The 10,908-nt window shown below is 42.6% G+C and overlaps 1 long non-coding RNA gene across 1 annotated transcript in view; it reads left to right on the forward strand.

Annotated features, from left to right (window-relative positions):
• Nucleotides 1-10,438, forward strand: part of LOC142053051 (uncharacterized) — a 57,215-nt gene extending 46,777 nt beyond the window's left edge. The window contains exon 3 of the long non-coding RNA XR_012659069.1: nt 9,619-10,438. This is a non-coding gene — a long non-coding RNA (uncharacterized LOC142053051). The remainder of the gene's footprint in view (nt 1-9,618) is intronic.
• Nucleotides 10,439-10,908: the final 470 nt, after the last annotated feature.

The following is a 10,908-nucleotide window of genomic DNA, read 5'->3' on the forward strand; positions in this document are numbered from 1 at the left end:
GCTTCCACACAAGGCCAATTACAGATGTCCCATAGCACCATGACTATTTTCAATTAGCTATGTATGTGGGAGAGGAAAAAAAATCTTCTATTTAGGTACGTTGTCTGGCAGCAAAAATTCAAGAAGCATTAGCTACGTGGCCTTTAAGCCAGATGAGTGAGTTTTGTCCCTTTCTCTCAGACGGTAGTAGGTGGCTGTAATGTATTTCCTCTGGTCTGGGTTTTTATTTTGTAAATACGTTATTGATTTCTTTTTTTCTCTTGTTAGCTGTTGGTCGCTTCAGTTACATTCCAACAGCTCCTTTAGACACCGTCTGTATTCCTAGAAAGCCCATTTTTGCTTCCTATGGATGATGTGTGGCATCTGGTTGAACCTGGCGGGTGGACAAGCAGCTCAGATACCCCAGCTCTAAGATTCTTCTCTCTAATGGAAATGCCCACAGGAGAACCTAGGGAAATCTTCTGTGGGCAATCACTCAGATGTATTTTTCTTTGTTGTTTGTTTCATTGGTTCATGCTGCTTCTGCAATCTGTTCCCAGGAACAGTGAGGGGACAATTTTACTGCCCTGTGTGCCCATGCTGTAATACTGTCAGCAGACATAGTCTGGGCCATGAATTAAAATGATAGAGGAATATGGATGCCTCAAGATCTTTGCCTGAAATAGTGAACATTTAATGGTCTAGAAGATGATCTGTCTACAACCTTTCATCTTTCTTGACTAGCATGAATTCGTATATGCATCCATTTTAAACAGCTATGCGAGTGTAAATAAACAGTTGTTAAGAGTGTTTGAGGTCTTGTTATGTGACAACAATTCCCAGGAAGTGAGAAAATGAATGCAATAAAACAATACTCTGACCATTCTACTTTCAAAGTGTTTCATAAGTTTTAGCTTCTTCTCAAAACACTTCTGTGAATTAGTGAAACTTCATCCACAGTTTACAAAAGAGGGGTCTGAAAGGCAATGAGCTGGAAATTTCAGTGAAGCTCCTCACTCCCACATACTTTCCTTGGCTCGGTATAACTTGCTTTCCTTCCAGGCACCAAAACATTCAGTGCTTCGTATAAAAACTACACTGTAGGCCTTCTGAGCCTACAAAACTGGAGTCCCCTATGCAGCCTTGACTGTTATAACAATACTGACCTTTTATCAGGTTCTTGGCAGCTGCTTAAGTAATTTTTCTTCACAAGACGGTGGTGATAGACTGATGCCCTCTGCAAAGAAGGAATCTGGCATCTTTGGTAGGTTCTGAAGCTTCCGCCAGCACCTTTTTGCCAGCTGCAGAAATAACCTCCACATGGGCAGAGGCATCTTAGGTTATCTCCATCCCTTCTTGCCCAGCAGCCGGTTGCTCACAACAACTCCCACCATGTATCTGACATTCCCTTGCTTGCACTGGTCCACACAGTCACTGGTGTCCTTCAGCCTATAGCCAGAAGTCTATCGTTAAGAGAAAATACGTTTGATCCAAGTTACTGACATATCTGGAGTTAGATCTAAGTTGTGAGTCAGTCTTATCTGACCCCTAGAAATGCATGGGGTCTTCAAATGAAGCCAACTGCATGTGGAGGGCCTATATGGGAAAGTCCACACCCAGATTAATTTTGCCAGGATTTGTTCAGGACCAGAGCAGAGTTACATGACTGATTATTTTGGTCTGGCCCATGTGCCGTATGGAAAATAGCTGTTGTGGGGCTGGGAGAATAGATGGAACCTGCTACACTTTAGTGAAAAGTTCCTCTCCCAGGGAAATAAATTATATTCTGGCAGTTTCAGATTTTATTGGGTATTGTTTGGCTTTTGCTGTCTGTTTCCTAATAAAATTACTCCTTTCCAAGGCATATGGTACCTCTTCCTCATGTCACTGCCATTACCAGGGTCTGCGTCATTGCCTCAAATGGCCTTGATGCTTTGAAAAGGACCTGGGACTTTATACGAAACCATAGCCATATCCTATTACCCGGTTCTTGTACTTCACTGCAGTCCCACATTGCATGTTTCCCCACATACAGCTCCACCCCATACACGCCCTTGACTGGGGGTGTTCCTCTTCAGCCACATCCTGCATCTTGCAAGGCCTGGCCTTTTGTAAAGTGTCCATTCCTATGCTCCGTTTTAGCAGGGGTTTCATACAAAAGACCTTCAGGGGATTCAGGCTTCTGCTGGCAAACTGCGGGCAATTCTCCAACATTTCATAGCGTTATTGGGAAACTTGAGGGCATCATTTCATTTTACTTCTTGCTGATTATGCATGACCCACAGTAGAAGAGCCATGAAACTGTGACTCTTAGGAAAGCAGTACCTCTTAAAATCAGGACCAAATACCTCCACAGAGGTAGCAAATTCCTCTTTTTCTTTTAATTCATTCAGAATTCAAAAATTTCTGCAGTCTGAGCTTTTCAGTGAGATGCCTTCTCAAAACAGGTTTGAGATTCTTTTACTACAAATCACATGCTTTGGCCATATTTTGATGTTCCTAGGAGTGGGGTTTTTTTTTTGCCTACAACCATTTTCTTAAGAGAGTCATGCTTTCTTTATGTTGCAGAGCTCCCCTGACATTACTGAGGACTTCAAGTTCTGTTGAATAATCTGATCACCTGAGTGACTGTGTTATTTCTCATGCACCCCTTTTTTCTTTGATCTGCACACATAAAGGAATGCTCTCCAAGGGGTCTTTAGAGACAACAGGGATATTTAAAGGATATATAAAGATAAATCACATTTACTTTTCAAACAGCTGTGGCTCCAAAGTAAATCTTTGTTTTATTACTAGTTGGCTCACTATTTGAAAAGACCACTCTGACTTTGTCTTTTGAAACAAGTTGGATCTGGTAGATCATCAGATAATTAGCAACAGTGTATTTTTCTGAAGTACTGCCTGCACCCTCTAGCAGGTTTATCGCTTAATCAGAGGTTTGCTTCCTCTACTGTGGAAGAGTAAAGGGGTGATCTCTTAGAAAATAAATAAAATGTAGATTTCTAAGTTTAAAAGTGCTGGTAATGAGTGGGACCCAGGTGCAGATTTTACAGGTTATTGGGTGTCCTTCCACTTTTTGCACGGCCTATGTGATGTGGACAGCTGAAGTGCACCTCAGGCTGTGACTCAACTAAAATCCCCTTGCACATCATTGAGATTTTGCTCTACAGACCTAAGTTACTTTTGAAAATGACATTTAGGCCTCTTAATGCCTTGGAAATATCACCTAATTACCTTTAAAAATTGAAGCTGTGGTGCTTTCCTCTGCTTTTGTGCCCAGCCCTCCCTCCTGTAATTGGATCCACTAGAATTTAATTAAGTTCTCTGTGTAAATTATGAAGCTACCTCGAAGTTTGCATTAGGCTCACAAATAGCAGCAGGAGTAGATAACACTTACTGATGACTCCTCCTTTCTGCCACAGGGGAAGATGTGTTTACTACAGGCTGGGAAGGCAGCTGAACCCCTCCAGGAGGCAATGTCACTCAGTGCTGCTCACCAAACTTGGCTCTCCTGCCTCTCCTGAGCCATTCCTATGGTTACCTACACAGTCTTACTCACTCAATGCTCACTTTGATGCTAAGAGACAGTGATAATTGCAGCATTGTGAAATATTCGGTGGATTGGCTTGGCTGAAGGACATAAATCCAGGAGGGGAAATGCTGGGAGGAGGAATGATTTCACAGACCAAAGGCTTCCCATGTTGACATGATAGCAATAAAACTTCTGAACTCTGAGCACTGCAATCTCCAGTGAAAGGCAGCCCTGACAGTCTTCAATGAGTGATGCATTCAGACCTTGTTGTTCTCCCTTTGCTTTGCGGTTGGTGCAGAGGACTGGCACTAACCCTCTTCCACATGAGTCAAAACAAAAGCTTGTGTGGCAGCTAAACCCATGAGATCATGGAATGGTGCAGGAGCAGCTCTTGGTTATTATTTCATCAAGCTGGCAGATGCCAGGAAGATCACACGATTCAATTATCTTAGCCTCCAGGTAAGTAGCAGGCACTTTGAATCCCTGCTATTGACTGCACAGCAGTAAGGCTCACTGGAGATGGTCTTTTCTAATTTCACTTTTTTTCCCCTTAAGAATTATGGTGTGGGTGCTGCATCCTGATGAACCTTCTAGACTAATTACTTGACACTGAGTTACTGATGTCAACTGAAAACAGCAGGCAGAGAAAAATATTTAAGAACAGAAGATATTTTTCTTAACTTGACAACTGTTTCCCAGCAGCGTGGTCATGATGTCTTCTGTTCACCTGCAAGCCTCAAGTAAGGTTTGGGATTCTTTGAAACTTATATGAACTCCAGATGAGCGGTACAGCAAGCATCAAAAACTCACAGAGGAGGTTTGAAGTGATCAGGTTAAAAAAAAATTGACTGTGCATCACGTGGGTTTTCCAGCAGCTGTTAGCAGTGATGTAGTTGACTTCTGGGCAATGCAAACCAAGTACGTCTCAAAATGCTTTCTGGAGTGTTTTCCAAAGCCCTTATAAGCTGAAGAAATTCAGCCTAGCTAATCCAAGGGTCTGTGCTGCCAGTTTTTATTATAGTTGTCCCTTGTGACTCTTACAATTACAGGATTGCTGCTGCTATTCTAGCATTATATTTACCACCATTGTAAGATGCTCTGTAGACACACACTGAGTAGTATAATGGTAGCCAGCAAACTCCTTTCCTCATAGGTTAGTGTTTTGAACAAACAAACAAATTAAGTAAAGAAGTAAAAAATCAGCACATTTAAAGGTTCAACCAAGGCAACAGTCCCAAACACAGCACTTACTCTCCCTTGCTATAGTGTAAACAAGCAATTCGCAGGTCTTCTGAGAAGATACAGGGTACAGTTAATCATGTGTTTTGTGAATGAGATAACAATTCATATTATGGTAGGAAAATCATATTATGATTTTATGGAAGTAGCCATGGGAACTCTTTCTAGTTCTGTGCCTTTGGTGTGCCTGGGTTAGGAAGCTGTGGGTGGCAGAATAAGAGATTCCTTTTAGATTTCATTTCTGCCTAGAAAAAATTTGGATGCTATTCGTTGCTTGGTGTCTTTGAGTATTAGTTGAAGTATTAATACAGAACATTATTTTCCTCCCCTGTGGAAATATTGATCGATCTGTGTTGGAAAAGCGATGTTCAGGCTCTTGCAAGCTATTCAGGAGCAAGGAATTGTTGTTGGTTTTCCTGTGAAGAAAGCGTGGGATTTGGGGCTTGAATCTGGAGCTGGAGGGAGAGTCCTCAGAAGTTAAAGATGTTAAAAGAGGAGAAACAAGAAAAATTGGGGGCTGCAAGACCCCACTTTTCCCCCATGCAGATCATTCACTATGGAGAGGACAACTCAAAAAGGGTGTGGCTGTACAGTGCTGTGACTACGAAAGCTGTCACTGCCAGCCCTACCCTGTGGGTTTGCTTTGGGCTTGAGTTGCTACTGAAAATACAGTGGTCTCTCGACTGCCAGAGGAAGAACCTGCCTCCCCTGGCCCATGCTGGCTCTATGAAACAGAGAAACTCATGAGTCTGGAGGGCAGGAGTCAAGGGTGAGAATATTTCCACGAAATAAGGAAGAGTTTTGAAACCACGCACAACAGAGGAGAAAGCAGAGAAGAACCCAAGGGAGGAACAGACAATAAAATCAAGGTTTCTCTAGAGTTTAGTGCTCAGGAATCTGTTTCTCGATTTTGTTTCATCAATCTGAATGGTCTATAAACTTTATACAACTTCACGCCACCTGAATGTTAACTGTATTGATTTGAATGTGTTTATAAATGATTCATGAGGATGTCAACAGGCTGGTATCTGGCTCTCATGGGGGAGTCCATAAGACAGGAATCACCTCAGCAAGCCCAAAGCAAAGGATTTGAGGAGGATATAATCTTGACTGCCTAATCAGAGGCTCATGACAGAGGGCATATGCCAAAGGCTGCTGGTTGCAAGACCGTGCAATGCATGTTTCTTTTGGCTTTCTCTGTGGAACTTGCTGGAGAGACATGTTGCAGCTCTTCACCCAAGGGGCGATAATAGTGAAATTATCCTGGCGAGCTGGCTGCAAGCCAGAGGAGGAGGGGAAGGGAAAGAACCCTGCAGCGATGTAAAACCTGCAAAGAGGAAAAGCTAGTCCAACAAAGACAAATGCTGGTGCAGGCGCTACTGCTCTTTCAGAGGCTCCAAAATAGTATGTCAAGTGAAACGTGGACGTTTCTCTTCCCTTTTCTACCTCAGTGCAGGAAAGCTCCAGGGCAGCTATGCAAGAAATGTTTTTCTGATGCAGGTTTATTAAAGCGATTACATTGTCTGGGGAGGGCTGAAAGACTATTTTAGACCATGGAGGACCAAAGTGGAACTGAGCCCAGAAACAGAGTGAAGGCTTCTTGTGGACTTTGCAGGTTGTCTTGAAAGGCAACCATTTTGGGTCAGAGTTATGAAGACAAAAAATAGTGGCTGACTTTCTTGAAAGAGAGTAAGCATGCAGCTCAGAAGAGAAATGGGATACCTGCTCTGGGTGAAGAGGCACAGCACCAAAGAGGGTTTCAGAAGGGCAGTGGGACTATACTGATGGGTGCTGCTTCCTTTTCTTCGAGATTCCTTCAGTTTGCTGTCACAGAAAGAGAGCTGCATATTCTCGATGCCTGGAGTTGAGGCTTGAAATGAGCAGTTATTTTTGTAGCATCTATTCGGTTCTGTTGTGAGGGTTTCCACATCACGTAAACATAAATTTGGCATGGGTTTGGGACAGCAGCCTCTATTACATTAATGCCTGTGCCATATTCTGTACTATTTAGTCATTCTAATGAAATATGCTGCCTTCGTCTTCTATCCTGGACTGTGGTGAAGCATAATGAATTTGACATGAGAGATGTTTGGAAATCAATCTTTAACAGAGATGTGAGATTTCCAGGTAATACAGTGCAGCCAGAACAAACTCTGTGAGGGACTGCCAACATGAGAGAGACACCCACTGAGGTTACCAAGCCAAAGTTAACCCTGGCGTGATTACTGTTCCATCAGATGCAGGGGAAGTTACACAAAGGCTGTGATGTACCTTGGCATATGCAAAGTCCTCATTGTGCCTTGTTCAGTAAACCTGAAAATGTCTCAAGGGAAGGAAAGAGGAAATTCCATGCTTTCCTTTGCAGCTCAAGGTAATTACCATAGCTTGCCCTAAAGAAAGCTGCAGCAAGGGCTTGGCTGCACTGAAATTAGTGGCAAAACTCACATGATTTTGTGAGCTGGTGCTTCACATCTGGTGACTTTCTTCTCAGCAATTAACCTCTCTGACTTTTTCTGTCACTCCTTGAATCTTGCTCATGACTGCACTTGTATTGCCTCCAAACTGGAAAGTGCTGATCATGGACTGATACATTTATTGCAACCACCTCCTCCCTATTTTATATGGAATCTCTTATTTTTCTTGCCTCCTGCTATTTTCTTTTCCCCTGGAAATTCAAGTTGCACATCGTGCTTCTCCCCTGTGGCATATATGCATGTTTTTTTCCAGGTGTCAATCCCCAGGTGCAGATGGTGGTTCTAGGTAGGATCTGAAACTCTAAGATGATGGTCCACCTCCTCTTGGAGCTGGGGTCTGACCTGAAAGGAGCCTTGACACAGCCCTGGATGTCCTTGCACGGTGGCTGTTGCCACCTTGGAGGAGTTTTCTGGACGTTTTTGTCAGAACAGATCTAAATCCATATTCAGATTTAACCCTTGGTTTCCAGCTCTACAGCTCTGTGGCCTTTGTGAGATTAGAGGACTGCAATGGCTTACCCGAAAAGCCTGTTAATCTAAACCTTATCTGAAACAAATGCATTATTTTGAAAAGGCTTGTCATTTTATATCTGATCACTGGTCCTGGCTCTTCCTTTGCACCCAACTGTCTCATCTTGTTATGTATGCGTACATACATCTAAGAGGTCACCTACTAAGAACTGGCATAACTTGGTTTTGCATTTGAACTACAAGGTTACACACTTTGTTGCTCCTGTATTTCACAGCACTTGGGAGGATTTTTGCATTGCAGTACTTCTTGCGACTACAAACTTTCTGTGTGTCTTACCATCCTCCTTTTCAGAATGCTTGTCCTGCAGCTGCCTGGCAGGGGCTGTGAGTGGGGGCCTTTGCTGTACAGCAGCCTCCTGTCTGCTCTCACAGCGAGGGGGGAGCACGTGTGTCTCTCGCTGCTCCTTTTCTCCCTTCCCTGCTCCATCCTGCCAGGGGTTTTTCATGTGCCCCAAACTGCCCAATTCTCTCCTGTGCCATTTGGGCTTTCTGGATGTCACCTTCTAAAGCATGCCAGGAGACAAGCAGAGCTAAGATCAGGGAGTGGCTGACCGGAATACTAATGCCTGCCGTTGTGTGATCTGCACAACTGCAGACGTGGCCCAGGCTACCAACAAGGTATTAGCCATTCTTCATCTCACCATCTTGTTGGGAGGGGACGCTGAACCCATTCCAAATCAGATCAATAGTTTCTGCTTGTAAATGTCTCCAGCTTTCCTTATAGCATTAGGACTGATCACATTCAGCAGTGATGGAAGTTACAGAGTACCCAGGAACATCAGCTTGAACGTGAGAAGATTGTTTCTGTGGGCCCTTCTACGTCAGTAGCTCTTAGTCAGCCTCCGTTACTTAAGGTATCCAGGGCCTTCACAGAGACCCTTTGGTTTTAAAGCAGCAATAAGAACTCCATGCATATGGATAATAGGTCTCAAAAGGACATGCTGAATGTATCAGAATCAATGCTTTGCTGTTAGTAAAGTTTTCAGAGAAGGCATTTCTATGGTCTGCTCTTGTATCCTACAACTAAACTGCCCCCTTTTTGTTTGCAACAAAAGTGTAGGTGAATGTTCAGGGACCAAAAATGCCTTTTCATTGGCTTGTGTTAACCTTCTGTGTCTTGTGTTGTAGGAGTCTTCTCTTTCCGACACTGTAAGCTCTAATGCTCCCTTGCATTACTAAGTTCACCAAGGCCAGGTTTGCAGTTCTGCAGTTTGCACAACTCCCCAAAAGCAGTAGGCCGATATCCAGCAGTACAAAGAGATATTTCTTGCCTTTCTTCTGTTTTCTGATTCCCAAACATATACATCTGCAACCCCAGTGCACATATTGTCCAGTATTTGCTATTAAAGAATAGCTTAAGCTTATAACTGCAAATGGTCTATACATGATGGTGTAGTGGTAGTGTCCTCTACCATTAGACATAGACTTTCAGAAGAACTGACCTGAAACTAAGCTCTTTTTGGATCAAGTGACCAGAGCTGAAAGATAAATCTGCCACTGTTGCAAGCCCTAGAGAACCAACTGTCTTTGGTGGCAGCAAGTTTGAGCTGAAGTTGTAAAAGGCTGTTCTTAAAAACTCCAAACTTTCCACATTATTTTATTTTTATGCTCTTTTAAATTGTATGGTATGTGATGGCTGGCTAGGAATTATCTGAGTTGTGAGTGTGAGTTTGTCAAAAAGCATCAATTCATCTTTTGCTAGATAAGAAGGAAGTGACATAGCAGCTATCAAAAAAACTCCCAAACCTGCCCTTGTGGAGTGTCCTTAAAAGAACCCTTTTCAAATTATAAAAATCTGGTTCATATATGTGTGAAGAATTTCCTTTTCCTCTCCTCCTCACAGAGGCATTCATTATTTTTCAGCATGCCCAGGTTGGTTCTGTGCTGCGCTCCTGGTGTACGCAAATACCTTGTTTATCCACAGTAACCCCGCTTCAACTTGAGAATAGTTTTATTGAGGTACGTGGACTAAATCCCATCATCCAACACAGGTTGTTAATGCAGTTCCAGGGATATATGGTGTTCCTTTGGATTTACTTCTGTGAAGTAAAGGCTGAGCCTGACTTTGAAGGTGTTCCAGGCTCCTTTCTGATGTCGGTGACTGTCACGCTGGGCGAGGGTGGAGTTACCTCCTTGCTGCTGAAGGCAGAGGTCGCCCACTAGTCTTGGCTGCACACGGATCAACCCTTGGAATGTCAACCTTTCAGTTATTTTTATTGAAGAAAAAAGTAATGGGCAAAGTTGAATCTCTCTATGGAGCTGCTTACAGAGCAAGGTTGCACTGTGCCTGGGAATGCCATATCTGACTCCTATGAACAGAAACAACTTCTGATATGATAAGTGTTCTGCTTATGCTCTTATGGAGTGCCGACTGAAAATACACTTAATTTTCTGTGAACGTGAATAAAATCGTGAAGGGAAATGTATTGGGTAGTAAAATGCTCTTAAATGTCCTAGATTTCTAACAGAGAAGATAAAAGAGTCAGTGTGTATATGTGTGCAGAGAGACCATAATTTGTTTTCTTTTTTTTAATTCCTGCTGGAGAGAAGAAAAGCTGGTATTGCTTTCTATTACTTTTTATGTTCTTTTTCTGGAAAACATTTTGGAGATGAAATTGAGGAGAAAAAGCTTTTGATGGATTTCAAAACAACTAACCAAACACAGAAACGTGTTTTTCTGCTCCTTTTTGTAACACATCTCAAAATTAAAACAAAGGCAAATGAAAGTGGGAAGAGTTTCAATGAAAACTCATTCTTAAACACTTTTCCTTGGGTCTGCAAAGGGAGGGGAGGGCTACTTCTATGTGAGGAAAATACTGCTTTTATCCTCCTTTCAGTTTTTGAAGTGGAAGGTCTTTGTAGCATTTACCACACAGGAGGGAGTTATTACCCAGAGCTTAGCACAACTAAGAAAATAATTTTGACCTAATACATAGAAGCAGTGTCTAGACAGAGAGTATTTGAAGTGCTTAAGGGGAAACTCAGGGTAGGAACCAGTTATGACAAACTGAGCTTTTGAAGTGACAAATAGAAGCAAACATGTATAAACTTAAGATCTGATAAAGTAAATGTGAGATATGCTACTGCCTAAAATGAAACCGGAATATAGGACCAACTAAATTAGCGTGTGGTTTGTTTATGATGCCCTCCTCT

This window comes from Phalacrocorax aristotelis, chromosome 2 (genome assembly GCF_949628215.1).
Source record: "Phalacrocorax aristotelis chromosome 2, bGulAri2.1, whole genome shotgun sequence".
In the NCBI taxonomy this organism is placed as follows: domain Eukaryota; kingdom Metazoa; phylum Chordata; class Aves; order Suliformes; family Phalacrocoracidae; genus Phalacrocorax; species Phalacrocorax aristotelis.